This window comes from Argiope bruennichi, chromosome 2 (assembly GCF_947563725.1).
Source record: "Argiope bruennichi chromosome 2, qqArgBrue1.1, whole genome shotgun sequence".
Classification (NCBI taxonomy): Eukaryota; Metazoa; Arthropoda; class Arachnida; order Araneae; family Araneidae; genus Argiope; species Argiope bruennichi.
In genome coordinates, this window is record NC_079152.1 from 65,662,882 (window position 1) to 65,679,785 (window position 16,904).

Sequence of the window (16,904 nt, forward strand, 5' to 3'; positions counted from 1 at the left end):
CTTAAAATATGAAAATGTCTATATTGAAATAAAGTGTAATGCAAATAATAGGCATTTAATGATAAGATATATAGAGCGTAACTAAAGCTTTCTATAAAATCAATAGAGTCTTCCAATGTCACGTTGACTATTCTAATTAAATGTCTATGTTAATTGAATCGTTTGGTGGAATTAAATGATCAATCTTTGAAGGAATATACTAAGGTGACGTCTTAGAAGGTGTTTTTTTTTCATTTTTATAGACTCATTTGTACTCTCATATTTTATAAAAATGCTGTTCATGACTTCAAAATTTAAACTCTCAACCGAAAAAATATCTGTTAATTAATGTTGTTGTCGTAGTGTGACAAGTGCAATAAAAAATAGGGAGAGAGGGGGACAATTAGATTGGGCCGAAAGCATGCAGAACAGCCCTGGCCACATCTTCAGCTTTATAGGAATAAAAAATATTCCGGGTGCAGTCAATGTCTATTTTGAAGAGGGCTGAAAGAATAGAACGGCAGCTAAAAATATGCTCCGGGTCTAGCTGCACGTCTGGACAGTGTCTACATTCTACGAAAATTAATAATGATAAATTAGTAAATAATAAAAATTAAATGTGCATAAATATTAATTAATAATTTTCCATCATATGAAACGAATTATTTACGAACTATATCATGTAAAAAATTTAACTGACATGAACAATCAATGGTACGAAAAAAAGAGCTAATTCTTAGAAATTGTATGGTATTTTGATTGTTTATATTATTATTTTGTTAAATATCGAGCACGAGGCAGGAACAGCCTATTCTAAATTGCATCATTTTCAAAGACAAATAGATTGTGAATAAAATGAAATATTCAACATGATTTATAACATATATTATGTTCAATGATATGATAATGTTATAAATTATTACATAATATATATCATTATAATTCATAACATGTTTAACGAATATAGGTTTCATATAACTTAATGGTACAATAAATGCCATAAAAACTTGTAAAAAATTTAAACATTATTCATCTAAAGTCAAATTACAATTTTCCTACAATGTTTTTCTAACAGAGTGAAAAAAAATAATATTCTCCTCCGGGTTCTCTTTCAAATTTACTTCTGAGTCTTTCCTCAATATTTTCCGAAAGTGGACAGAGAAACCACAATCTCAGAAATGAAACGAACATTCTAAGAAAAAGATTGTATAAACCATTTTGAAGTTTGCTACTAAGAAAAAATGTGTCTTATCAGTTACTTTAGGTTAAATTTTTCAATCTAGATCCAACATATTAAATAATTTTATTATCCTGTAAGGAATGCTGAATAATAAGAATGATGGTGAATTAATGATAAAATCTGCTTTTCTAGTAATTTTGCAAGTATTTTAGAGAAGTAATTTAAAAATAAAGACTTTGTTTAGAAATAAACCATAACAGCAATTCGAAATAAGAATGTAATTTTAATCTTCAAAACTTTAGAAAGTAAATTTAATTTTAGAAATTTTATATAATTTAGAAAATTAGTTAAAAATAGTTTGAAAAAGCTAGAAAATTTAAAAAGATAGAAATAATTTTCAATTTTAGCGGATTAATGTTCAATAAAATTGAACATTAATCCACTGAAGATCATTTGAAATCATTGAAAGAAAGAAAGATATTCTGATTTTTAAAGGCTTTCTGATGTATTAGATTTCACGTATTGAAATTCTTAAAGAATGAATTTATTCGTTATTTATATTGAAAAATATATATACTTTGTAAAAAAAATGGCAAATGAATTAACTTGCAAAAATTATAAAGAAGAAATTTAAGAAGACATATTATTATAATTAACGACCAAACTTTTGAAAATTAATGAATCTCCGTTTCAATCAATTCGAATCAAATGGTATAAAGCAGGAGAATCGAAAAGATTTCAAAAAGAATTAATTTTCAAATTTAATGGCATTTATAATCACTAAAATCATCATGCGATTTTATTAAAAGAAAGTTATTCTGATTTTTAAAGGTTTTCTTGTAAATTACATGATATTAGATAGAACATGGGAAATTATAGTTAAGAAAAGAATATTATTTTTTGAAAGCTAGTAACTTATTTAAAAGTGAATCAAATTTAAAAGTTAATAAAATTTGTTTAACTTTTAACGCTCCTTTGCAATCGATAAAATAATTAAAGGCTTGTAAATACTTCTTTCATTCAACAATGAAATGTCTTAAAATCGTGGTCACAGTAAAGATCAGCCTATTTAAACTTTCTTTGCGTTTTAAAATACAATTACTAATGCCAATTACCTCTCAGCGGCGCCAGTGGAGTATTAAGAATTAATTATCAGATTACTAACACAAGATAATTTTTAATTTAAAGTACTATACAACTGATGGATATTTTGTTGTGCATTTAAGAGGAATTATTATCATTAAATTTTAGATATTTTAATACAATTCTTACTGAAAATCACTGCCAAAATTCGTTAACAAATAAAAATATACCAATAGATAACTCTTTGTTTTTCAGTTTTTATTTTTTTATTTCACATACCCATATGATGTTTACAAAATAAACAATAATAAATAAGAGTATTTAAGAATATATATACATAATCTTTTCCAATAGCAATATTTGTTTTAAAAATATTTTATTATCTATTTTGGGTTGAAATGGCCACAGAAATTTCTTTCGAAAATTATTATATTAAGAGATTACATGTGACAGTATAAATAAGAAATAGAATAACTATATCTTATTTATATGTGAACACAAATTTCATATCTCAATTTTGAATACAATATTTATTTCAATTCAGTAGCTTTATAATATTTACTCAAAGGATCTATAAATTCTGTTGTCCATCTTGTGTTGCATTAGGAAATGGCTTATCCCTTTGGCTATGAAGAAAATTACACATGTTTTTCACACAAAATGTTAAAAAAAAGTTGATTTAACAGTGTAATTTTTTTCTTACTCATTTATGCAGCAATTGCTTAATATCGGAATGCAAGATAAATGAACTAAATAGTTTATTGACGACAGCGGACTTAAAGGGTTAAGAACCATACGAACAGAAAACAAAGGATTTCGCATATTTAAAAATTCATCTTTATTGCTTGGCATCTAAATATATTGAAAACAATGCACCTCCAGCTTTGAATCTTCATATCATGAATGAGATCATCTGTTCAATCCTAATCAACAAGCCTTCATAATGGGAGGAATGAAGAACAAGGAAAACAATGATGAGAAGTTCAGGCTTAATTTAGAAAAGTATTCCTGCCGTAATTTCGGCAAACACGAATATTATATTCTGCGATTACTGAAATTCCATAAAGCGAAATATGTGGATAATTTGGGGGAATTTCATGCTATTAAAGAAAAGACGAGTTAAAATGAGTGCAATATAAAGAGGCGTTAGATATTCCCACGCTGATTCCCAAAAGGGCTCGAAGCAATTAGGTGAAAATGGTAATGCCTATCACAATAACTACCTACAAAATTGAAATTTCCTTACGTTGATGTTTTATTAGTGTTGACACATCTTTATTTATCAGTGCTTGAAATACCAGGGGAATAGTTAAAAAAAAAAGACTCTTAGAAAATTTGGTTGCTAAATCTTTATTATTTTTTCGAAAATTCAATAAACACTCAAGTAAAAAAAAAGAGTTTCAATCTTTAAGAATTTTCTTTTCTTTACAGTAAATATTAAGTAGATTTACTTCAGTAATAAATGTTTGTCTCGAGGGAATTCAAGCGATTTGTTTATGGAAACAATAAGTTATAGACATATTTTATGGAATTAGTTTGAGAGTTAAATAGAATAATAGTTAGATTTTTTTTTTCATTTTGATGCTAAATAATCAAATAAGAGTTAAAATGAGATTTAATGAATAAAATCCGGAAAAAAAAAATATATGATGAAATTTTTCAATTGTATTTTTTCTGAAGTTTCCTGTTGGACAACAGACATTTTCATATCCTCCTTGTCCGCCATTAATAGAGTTGTGCAATTATTATAGTACAATTGGCCACAAAAGTTATTCTCCCTTGAAAATAATTTTTACCAACCGCTCCAACCTCTTAAGATGTACATCAAACGTTGCAACTAAAACCAGCAACATCAAACAACTGATCACCAGAAGTATTTGTTTAAATACTAGCAGGAAATCTATGCTAGTGTAAATATATTGAAAAAGAAATTGTCTGTAGTCCAGTGTAGGGCTTTATAGCAAATATTACTCATTTTACACCATATTATAAAAGTTTATTTTACAGTGTTTGTTTGTTTCTTATGGCACTTGCCACTGACAAGCCCGCTGTTACGAAGACAGCGATTTACGCCTGAGGGGGAACGTCTCTTATTTTTTATAGCAGCGCCAACTAGGGCCAAGAGTACGACTTTGCCACTCACGCATCATTCATTCGCTTGCACAACCCCTTTTTACAGGAGGGCAGATTCACACATCTCACAGATAGAACAACAGAAGAACAACCATGCCCAAACCGGGACTCGAACCCGGGACGCCCAGATCACGGGGAAGACGCGCTACCCCTATGCCAGGACGCCGGCATTTTACAGTGTTCTGTTACTCATTGTATGGTGTCATCTTTTCTGAAAACCAATTAAATTTTCAATAAAATTATCAAATCATAATCAAAATATATATAACAAAACAAATACATTTTCGCCAAACTTTGTTAAAGTTTTTACAGATGGAAGCAGGGAACACGAATAAGTTGTTTCTAATGGCACTTGCCGTGGACAAGCTCGCTTGCCAAGAGAGCGTCTCTTATTTTTAGTAGCACCAACTAGGACCAAGCGTACGTCTCAGCTACTCACGCAACAGACAGATGAAAAACAACCACGCCCGAACCGGGACTCGAACCCAGGAAGCCCAGATCACGGGAAAGACGCGCTACCACTATGCCAGGATGCCGGCGCATGGATACGAAAGGTGGTATAATAGAAATGTCATCTTTCAATTTTTTTAAAACAAACATTCTTTAACTGCTGGTGGTGACCTAAAACTAGGAGATATAGAAAAACGCCAGTATAGAGAAAATTCTCATAGAAAGTCATTGAGTAGTTTCAACATCAGAAACTAGAACTGCCTACAAAAATTAGATTTCAGTAATCGGAATGGAAACAACAAAAGGGAAGGTTAATAATCTCATTAAAGAATTAACATGATAAAATAAGTAAACCCCATTAACTGGAAAACCCACCCAAATAAAGTTTTAATAAAAGAATACGATTACCATCGCTTCAGTTAAAAGAATAATTTCTGTAGTCATCCCCTTAGAATTAGATAAGTAATTTTTCATCAATCCAGCCAGAAAAAAGACCGCTTACCTTCAATAAATACCGAAATTATTACTTCAATGCATTATCAATGGAGTTAAAGACCTGCTGACTAATGAATAGATCAAGACAAATCTTCCTGAAGTGATTATTTTACTAAGTGAAGATCCTGAAGGCTTTGATCAGGATGGAGTTGATTTATTGCCTTCAATTGTTTTTTCTCCTATTCCTTAGTTGATACTATTATATTCCAGTAATGGGAAGAATTAATTCGTACCAGTCTTGATTCACATGACTTTGTATAGGACAAAATGAGTTTTTACATATATGTTTAAAAAATAATTGGACGCAAGTTTCAGGAATTCTATGGCATTAATTATTTTAGTTTTTTTTTCATTCAATAAAACAAAATAAGCATGGAAAAGCAATATTCATGGTTTGTCTTTAGTGTGAGAGAACTTCAAAATGCATAGAAATATAAATCCTGCTATTGTGAATAGTTTTATCTTTATTATTATTATTATTTTTTTAATTTTAAGACTTTGTGGTTACAAATTTTTTTCATGTGATTAACATATCTATCCATTACTTTTTCATGTATATTAAATAAATTTTTTGAAACTTTTTATGGTCTTTAAATGAAAACATTGTTTTATAAAAGATTAATAACATATAAGAAATTATGCGTTTATTAAAATATTCTTTTTAATGAAATTTATGTGGCCATGACTTTCTAACATTATACCAATGTTTTTCAGCGAAAATTTACATCTTCTTAGTGCAGTGTGAAAACTGTGTGGAAAAAAAATAGATAAAAGAATATGGGGTTTTGTATATTTTGAGAATTACACATTTTTCTGGAATTCAATCAAATCACAATAAATTCAGATGCAATATATTATTAATTTGTTAATGCGATGCTTTAATGCATTGTTTATCAAAAGATCATTCAAATAATTTGAATGAATATCATTAATAAGATTATATTATTACCATTTTTATTGTTTCATTCATGCTAATTTGCTTTAGAACAGACAATAAATGAGAGTTTCTACAACTGAAAAAAAATCTTTAAAGATTGTACAGCTTAGAAAAATATAATTAGATGCTGAAATTAATATGATTAGAAATGGCCATAGCTGATGTAGAAAATCTTGTTTTTTTAAAGAATAAGCAAAAATAATTTGATTCATGCTTTTTCAGAGAATAAGACTACGTTTGACTTCAAGAATATTAATGCAAGAAATAAAAGGAAAAATGATAGCTAAATTGTAGCCAATAATACAACAATACAACAATGTAGAAATTCAAAATTCCTTTAATTATAAATTAATTTAATTGTAAAACCAGAGTCTTCACGTGCTTTAATAAGTTCAATGGCATTGAAAACTGCTACTAAAGCAAAATCAATAATTTTTATCAATTTAAATTTTACTAGAATATTTTTAAAATTCTTAAATATTCTTAGACGAAATTTGCAAAAATTTCATCGTGAAAATCTTATGAAACAGCGATAGCAAATCAAAGTTTAATTTAATGGGTTATAAATACATTTTTCAATAACACCCAAATCAGCTCACCTTGATTTTTGATTAATAATTTAAAGAACTAAATGATTAAATTCGGAGCATTAGTATGATATTAAAAAATAACTCACGAATGACTTATTATGATTCCACTTCTTCGAATTGCATTTTAAGCACTGTATTAAATAGTTAAGAGGAAGTATATGAGTAATTCATAAGCCTAGACAGGAATAGAAAGAATGAAATGCGAATAAATTTATTAATTCCGTTCTTTCATATTCATTCTCTAGTCATCGAAAAATATTAAAAAAATATGATTTTAATTATCATAAAAAATCTCTTTAAATGAATCATTATGTTCAATTTGTAAAAAGGTTTTTATAGTTTCTCTTTTTTGTCCAAATAAATGAAGCGAATGGCAGAATCAGAACCTGGAGAATGGCTTTCGGCTCTTTGGTTTGGACGGCTTAATAAAATGAAGGAAAAAGTTAATGATCAATCTGTCTTATACCAACATCATGCTGTTTTAGGTTACAGGTTAATGAGTTTATAAAAATATGTAGAGAGTAAATAATGAAAAATTGAAAGAGGTTAAAAAATAATTGAATAAATATCTGTCCAAGGATATTAACTGCGAGAAATATAATGATATTTTATTTTTATGCAAGCAAGTCACACCTAATTCAATGAATAAGATGATAATTTATATAGCAAAACAATAACATTTCATACCACCATCAATAATCAAAAATTGCGACAAAGATTCTTTTAAAAAATTCAGAGCTAGGTAAAAAAAAAATCAATAATATATTCAGCATTTGCTCATTTATCATTGGATGATTTATATTAATTTTCTTTAAAATGTTATCTTTGATACTTCAAGCAAAAACCGTCGGACATAAAATCTATAAACTTTGGTAAAATATAGAAATTTTAATTACAAAGATAAAACTGTTGAAATATTTTGTAAAGATAAAATATTTAACTACAAGAATTATTTGGAAATCGAATCAAAATATCTTAACCATTTTCAATTTGTTCCAGCAATACTTTTTAAAACATTAAATATTTATACTTTAATTATTATATTTAATTATTTATAATTACTTTAATTTTTTTATACTTTCATTATAATTTCATTTGTTTAAAAAATAAATAAAATTTAAGAATTTCGCACTCTTTATTTTAATTAAAAAAAAAAGAAAACCTGGAATTAAGCAATATTGGCAGATAATTTTTTAAATTCTTTAATTCTATAAGATTCTTCAATTTTTTAAAAATATGTTGCTAAAAATAAAATTATACTTTCTGTTCTCATTTTCATCTGTGTAACAGAGTTTTAGTTGCTATTTGAATAATCTTATTTTAAAAGAAATTACATTTATATTGTTGCTTACTAAAATTTAAAATGAATAAAATAATTTTCCTTTCATTTATATTAATTTTTTATTTGGTATTAATATAAATGAGAAAATAAATAAGAAAATATATATAATAAATTAAAATATAATATATAAAAATAAATAAATAAATATAGTATTTTATTAAACATAAAAAAAATATTCCCATATTACAAATCAAAACTTTACTGTCTGCCCTGGTTTAACTTCGTTCTTGTTATATAATTAAAAGTATTCCTCTCTAGTCTAATAAAAGTTATAAAGAATTCATAACTGATTCGGAAACTTTGCCTTTCTCTCTCTTTTACTTGTTCCACGCGTGGGCGTTCCGCGAAGAGAATTTCAGCGAACGGAGTGCATTACAAATGAATTAATTCATCCATTTTCGTCAGCTAGTTAACAGTATGTTCGCGAAACATCGGATACGCTTTGCTTCCTCGGAGAGAAAAGGAACGCATAAAAAATAAAGACCTCAGCAGAAAACATTAAATTTTCATTAGAATTCGCAACACGACTGCTCTGAACTTCATTTTCTTCTTGTCGGTAAATAATGTCTAAGCAGCTTAATAGATGGCAGCACGCGTATTGAAAACGTGATGAAACTTGTAAAGGATGGAAATTCAACTGACATGCGCCCGGTTTTCGTTTCATCAAGACGTGCGTGGTTCTTCGGGAGAAAACAACATTCGGTTCTCCCGGACTTATCCGGCTGGTGACAAAATAAATTAGCTCCTGTTCCTTCCGGGATTCCGCGTGACTTTTTATCGGTGTGCCTGTCAGCGAAAGTTAAATCAAAAGAAGTGTTATTTATTGGAAACTGTCGTGCTTGGAAATGATTACGAGACTGTGCGCTCCTTGTTTAAAACCGCAAAAAAGGATTATTTTCATTTGTGGAAATTTTCTCTTTTGAAAGAACTATTTGTTATTTCTTATTTATTAGATAAAAACTAAATTAGTATTCTGGGATTTGAACAAAGGAAAAAAAGTTGTATAAACTTTTACAGAGAAAATTTTAGTTGTTTCTGTTACTGATAAGAAATTTCATCGATGAGAAATTGTTATAAAGGCTTAATTAATTAAAAATAATAATTTTAAGAGGAAATTATCATTTCAAATATTTAAATTTAAAATATCTACATTTAAACTCATGTTCGAGTAATCTCTGCATGGGCCTTTCAATACAAAAGAATAACAAAAAAAACGAAATAAAATAATCAATTAATATTATTAAAGCTATCGGTAGCCATTAACATTGTCAAAACTAAGGCTAGCTCTAAAACTAAATGTTCTAGTCCATTATCCACAGGTTATCGAAGTCTCACGGAAGTATTAAGGTAAATAATCTGAAAATTCTGAGAGACGGAATACCCTATAATTGGGATAAACAGTCCAATCTAATATTTCTCCAATTCTCCCAACACAAACTGGTTCATCCAACAGGTTTCATGATTCTTGCTGAGGAGGTAGAAAGAAAATGGATATCGTCTATAGTGTAAACACACCTAATGTCCTGATGAGGATTACTATGAAGGCATAAAATGTTCCGCAAATAGCAAGTCATTGTTTTCTTAAGGAATAAGCAAGAAAAAGAAAGAAAAAGAGGATTCAGTTACTTCCTGTGCCGTTTTATTTCTCCACTGGTCTCGATGGCTCCCGATGTGGAGTGGGCGTCAGAAAAAGTGGATGATGAACCACTCTCGACCAGGTTCGTCCGCTGGAGGCATAATCAGCTATTGTTGACTTTGCTGACTATCGCAACTTTGTTGGTGACAGTGGCTGTCATATCGGGGACAGTGCTCTACTTTCAATGTAAGTATCCATATGTATTTTTCTTATCTCAAGATATTAATGGCATCAGTGTCATTTATGAAGACAAATTTGATTGATGGGGCTGCAGAATAAATAGTATTCAAATCTATTCCTTGCTAATTCATTAATGTATTCTGCTATAATGTCCCAGTGAGTGAAATGTATTTGAAGGAAAGTGAATCACGGAAAAGTCCCTTCTGAGAAATTTTCGAGAAGAATTTTTTTTTTCAAAACGAGTTTGGTTATGCGTAGATTTGTGTTTCAAATTTTGCGAAAGAGTAGAAACTCTCTTACATACTCTCTTATATAAAATATTAAAATAAAATATAAAAGAATAAACATTTTTAAATATCATAAATATGAATATAAAAGAATATTATAAATATAAAAGAATAAAACTTTAAAACTTACATTAAAGAATAAAACTTTTGGGTTGAAAAAGAATCACATAATTTAGAAATTTAAAAAAAAATATTAGAATTATTGAAAATTATCGAAAGTTTACTGTCTTATATAAAAATGTAAGATATAATATAAAAGAGTTAAACTTTTAAATATAAAAGTATAATTCTAAAAATATTATAAATAAAAAATAAAACCTTAAAACTTACATTAAATAATTAAACTTTTTGGTTGAAGGAGAATCCTATAATTCAAAAAAAAAAAATTTAAGAATATTAGAATTACTGAAAAGGGTATACTCTTTTATGTAAAAGAATAAAATATAATGCAAAATAATAAAACTTTTAAATGTAAAAAATATAAATATGAAAGAATATTATAAATATAAAAAATAAAACTTTAAAACTTACACTAAAGAATAAAACTTTTTGGTGGAAGGAGAATCCCACAGTTCAGAAATTTTAAAGAATATTTGAATTACTGAAAATTATGTACTCTCTTATATAAAAGAATGAAACCTTTAAATATAAAAATATAAATATAAAAGATTATTATAAATATAAAAGAATAAAAATTTAAAATTTACATTAAAGAATACAACTTTTTGGTTGTAAGAGAATCCCATAATAGTGAAATTTTAAAGAATATTAGAATGACGAAAAATATATTCTATTAAAAAAATATCATGTAATAATTATTTTTGAGGAAACTTTATTTAAATTATCTTTAAGGCAGTCTCGAATCCAGTCTTCCTATTTGAGATTAAAATTCTAAATGAAGTTTAGTACACATTAGAAAGCTGTAAAATCATAAAATAAAAATTTACTTAAAATTAGAAGTTTGGTTGCAGCCTAGTTTTGAAGAATAGATGAAAATAATTTATATATATATATATGGATAGGAAGAACATCATTTTTTAAAAGACAAATTTTAGGGATAACATTTAATAATTGAACCAATAAATATAAATAAAAACAACAGATTATGAAAGATTAGAATATATTATTATTACTAAAAATGTGAAATTCATTTTGATGATAATTATCATCTTTAATAGATTTTTTTGAATATATTATTCAGTTGCATAAAAAACATTTAAGCTTTTAAAACATTATATTAAGAAAGATTTTTATAACAATAAATATGAGTAAATTATAACAAAAAAAATCCATAAATAGGATTGCACTCATGATAAATAAAATAATTATAAAATAATCCATAAGCCATAAAATCAAATATTTTTTTAAAGATTGGAATTTCAGTTACAGCTTTATGATCTGCTCATTTTAGAATGAAAATGTTAAATACAACGTTTTAAAATGTAATTAACTAATCTAAAACTCTTCTTAACTATAAATACCAGAGTAAATTTTTAAGAAAAATATATATTGGCTTTTAAAAATTTTATTACTTTTAAAAAATGCTATCATTTTTCTTACAATTAATGATTCATTTATATAAAAAATTAACAAAACATAAACTAGTTTTTATTTCCATTAAAACTCAAAATAGAGTACTTAAAAAGTTTTTACTGAAATTTCACTATTTGGACATTTGAAGGACACCCCCATCTAAATCGCACGATTAATCCTCGTTCTCAATAAATCGTTCTAAAATTACTTTTCCTTTCTTTTCAACTGTTTCTAAATTCTTTAATTTGAATTCATCAAATCATTTATTTTGAAGGCTAATTAAGGGCCTCTCAGCAGAGGACAATTAATTTTTTTGAAACGAATCTTAAGTTTATCAACTTGGGAGAAAGAGATTTTACTTTAAATTCCTTGAAAGATCGTATCATTAAAACAGAAAGTTATATTAATTTTTTTAATTATTAATTAAATAAGAATATGTATATCTTATTTCAGAAACTGTTGTTTTTTCTGTCATGCATAGTGAAAATGAAGTTTCAGATTAATTAAATAAATATATTGAAAAAATGTTTTTCAGCACATTTCCTTCATTTGTATTATATAATGCTGAAACGTTAACTTATTGCTGCTTTTATCTTTCACATTTTTTAATCCACTATTTATTTTTTTATTACAATTCATAAAATTTGTTTCTTTTATCTTTTTGAATGCAATGCCACTGAGTAAAAACAAAAATAAATAATTTAATAATATAATTCTGTAATGTTTGAACTTGAAATGCAAGTTACATCATGCTTGCATTTCAAGTTCAAACATTACAGAATTATATTATTAAATTATTTATTTTTGTCTGAGAATATGCAAAGAAATGTGTTAATTTTAAAAATATTTTTCAAAACTTACTTCATAACCCGTATTCGATACTTGAGCCTATTATGAAAATTTTCAAAATGTAGGAGAATTAATTATTTTAAAACAAATGTAAGTAAAATGTGAAAAAAAATCCGACTAAATATCCTTCGGATTTAGGAGAAAATCATTACTACCATTACATTTATGTACAACTTATACTAAGAAACATGAACCTTAGTATCAATTACTATAAAGGATTATTATAACCTCACCTCAGCAATCATGTTTTTAATCTAAAAAGCAATATAAAAAGATATTTAAATATTTTATAATTCAATATATTAGTAATTTAAAAAAATTCCGAAGAAAATTTGGGTTTAAAGATGCTTAATTGAATTATATTTTGAATTCTGTTGTCATATTTGTTAAGGTAAAGTTTTTTTTCTTCTTTTTCCATAGTGTATAAATGCTTCACTTATTAATAATTTTACATACCAATAATTAAAAATCTTTTGGCAAATGGAATAGAATTCTTTTAAAAAAGGGAATCTAATTTTTTTTCTTTTACAATTTCTTAAATAAAATTTTAAGTATAATATGAAAAGGAATTGATTTAATTTTTTTTTTGTCTGGCGTATGAAGAATCGAGAAGAAAAATAATTTTGAAACCAGATAGTTTGCTTTAAAAGTAAATAGAATGTACGATATTTAAAGATACGATATTGTTATTATTATATTAATTTATAAAGACATTCACAGAGAAAAACGGCAGAAATTTACATTATTTTCTGAAAAGATACTAAATTTAAAATTTAAATTTGTTACTAAGCTCCATTGGGAAGGAAGGAATGAAAAGCAATGAAGCCTATAAAATCGATGTATCTTTTCCTTGTAAGAACAAAACAATGTGAATAAGAGATTCATAAATGGGAAAGCCAGCCGATGTGTACTGTCTAAATATTTTTCAAAATATATTTATAAAGAAGCAATTTTAATAAAAATTAATAGAAAATTTTGTCATTTATTTTCAAAACAATGTAATTAACTTTTTAAGAAATCACAAATTAACATAGAAAAAATGCGGTTACAAATTGTGTCACTTATTGTGGGGAAAAAAAACTTATTTTCCACAGTGAATCCTAGATTTAAATCAGCGCAATAATTATTTTATTCTAAAATTCGCATGATATTTTATGCAGAACAACATTTTTTTCTTCTTACCTGTTTGTCTCGCAAATGATTCGAAATTTCAAAACCTTAATTGTCTTTATCTTTTTTTCTAATTTTTCAAACAACATCATCTTATATTCTTAATATCTGTGAAGTGATATTTAACTTACGTTATGTCCGTTTTCGAAATATTATGTGCGATGAATGCCTCCTTTTACGTTTATATTAGCATTTGGAAAGAGAAACATTCTTTCATCACCTGACAATATTTCAAAATGGCGAGATTTTATTTTACTCATTATTGTTTTGATTCAAAGTATGGCTTCGATCTTACCATTTAATCAGTCATTTGATTGGATGCATGCAACAGTTTTGTAACCTAATGAAGCATTTGGATTTTAAATATAAAAATATATAAAGGAATATAAAAAAAATGTACTTGAATATAGAAAAAATATAAAAAATATAAATTTATAGTGATATGAGATATTTCCTCTCATAAATGTGTATTCAATCGCAAAAAATGCAATGCTGATCTCTACTTCATCTCTAGATAACGTTCGAAACAGAATGTTATACAATTACACTAAATTAAGCCTCACTCCCTTTATTGTAACCACAGTCACAAACTGACTACTCCTACCCGCTGGAAGGTACACGGAAAAACATAAATGACCGGACATCTGCAACAGCAAAACTGGCAGGAACTGTGGTTGAGTCCTAAGGGCATCACCGGCGACGGTACAACCCTTCCCTAAGGAAGTGCGTCCCATCAGCCAGAACAGCATTTTTTCGTCCCATCAGCCAGAACAGCACTTTTTCGTCCCATCAGCCAGAACAGCACTTTTTCGTCCCGTCAGCCAGAACAGCACTTACCCACAAATGCAAAGAAAACCAACCACCATTCCCGAAGTTTTTCATTCTCAATTACGAGGTGCCTCCATGGGACTATCTTTCCTGTAAAATAGAAGGAATTAAACAAATGCACATCACTAAGGAAACTAACTTATGGCACAGAACGAAGAACAAGTAAAAGGGATTCGAATTCTCTTCTTGGCTGTCTCAATATTTTATTATAAAATTTTGAATTATATATGATCAACAACAGTTGCATTTACTTGGAACAAAATAAAATATTAAAAATAATATTTGTAAAAATATCCTTAAAAACATTCAAAATTAACCGTTTTCTGTCAAATTTTGGCATTGCAGCCTTTTCAATCTCGAGTTCTTTTTAAGCGATAAACTTGGAAATATGAAAAAAAAAAAAAAAAAATCGTTTCAGTGCCATTCTAAAATTTCAAATTATTATCGTTAAAAAATCAATGCAATTGGCCTTATCGGTTTTGCATTGCTATTTAATGCACTTTTTCATAAATTTCATAACTTAACATGAAACTTGTACGTGTTATTATCAATCAGTAGATAAAAAAAGCAATAATTTAAATATATTTGCATACATACATGCTTAACGGGAATGGCAAAGAATAAACATATTTTACTCTAGCGGAATATAAGAACCCGTGATATATTTAGATTATTTGCTCGTTTCATCTAAAAAAATGCAGGAATTACAATTTTAGGATAAGATACGTAAGCCAGATTTGCGTTTTTTTTTATTTTTTTTTATTATTTTTTTAAGATTCAAGTTTTAATAACTTTTATCCCATGGGCATAAAAAGATAAAATTGTAGAAAAATTAATTTTTTTAGAAATGCGAAATGTGCTTAAAATTTGTATTTTGATTTTTGCTGAGCTTTTAAATAGTATATTTAAGAGCATTTAATGTTAAAAGAGAAAAAAATAGACATAGGATAAGAATTGTGAAGTTTGAAATGAATTTCTAATCTTATTGCTTTATATTCTTTTCTCTAAACAAACAGCTTTATATGTTCTAAGTTAAAGCTGCTTAGAAATACGAGCAGATCACTGGAGAGGTAATGAAATACCTCTTGTCATTGGTTAATAGTGATTCAATAGAAGAAGTTTTCTCTTTTTCCTCCTGCATATATGTTAAGTATCTCAACAAAAGTAATACAGGACAGTATAGTAAAAGTAAAGCTTTTAATATACTTGAATTCTAAACGTTAGATGAACCCAATTCAATCCAGCGGGGCCCTTAAAATATTTCTTTCAAATACATATTATAAAAATAATTGGTACACTCTTTAGAATTAAAAACAGTTAAAAATGATTTTCTGAACTAATTTGCAGCAGAGCCTTTGCTCAAGGAATAAACTAGGACTATAGAAAACCGCGATATCACAGAAAGTTGTAAATAATTTATGTGTATGTATATTTTTCTAAATATATCAATAGCAATTAATGTCTAAATCTGAAACATGTTGTTAAAACATCGATTTGCACCTAGAATAAAAGCCATAACATTACCAAATTGCAATAGGAGTGATTTCCCCAAATTTGTTATTGCATTCTCTCTGTAAATGTATTTGTTTATTATTAAATTCATACTAGCTTGCAATCTTTAGCAATTGAACGTTCGAATGCTGTTAATAAACCCTAACTGGAACAACGTATGGGTGTCCAAAAGATAGAAATTCAAATTTTAACACAGCATTATTTTTTTTCCATAAAATTACGTAACAAATTTGAAATATATAAGTTATCGCGTTTTTGTATTACCACATTTAGATGCTTGTAATAGTACCGATCGACAGGCAATCAATTACTTACTATCTATTCTCTGGATATTAAATCCCTGTACCAAATTTTATTCATACAGTACTTTTCATTTTGTATTTATGGTGTTAAATTTCGCTTGAATAGTCAGACGAAGAGAATTCCTCGGAATGGATTTCATTTAACCCTTTAAAGGGCCATTTTTTTCTAGTCATATTATGTTAAAATATTTTTAGGTTTGAAATTAGAAAAAGAAAAGGGATTCATTTAGCTTATTAGATAAATTTAATTTGATTAATTAATTAATTTGGTTAATTGATAATTAAGTATCAAATAAAAATACATCATTTTGTGTAAAATAAAGGACTAAATCATCTAAGTTTCTGTCTTTCTAAAAACAATTTGTCAGAACTTATGCCACCTACATAAATTCATACAAAGATAGATAAATTTGGTGGG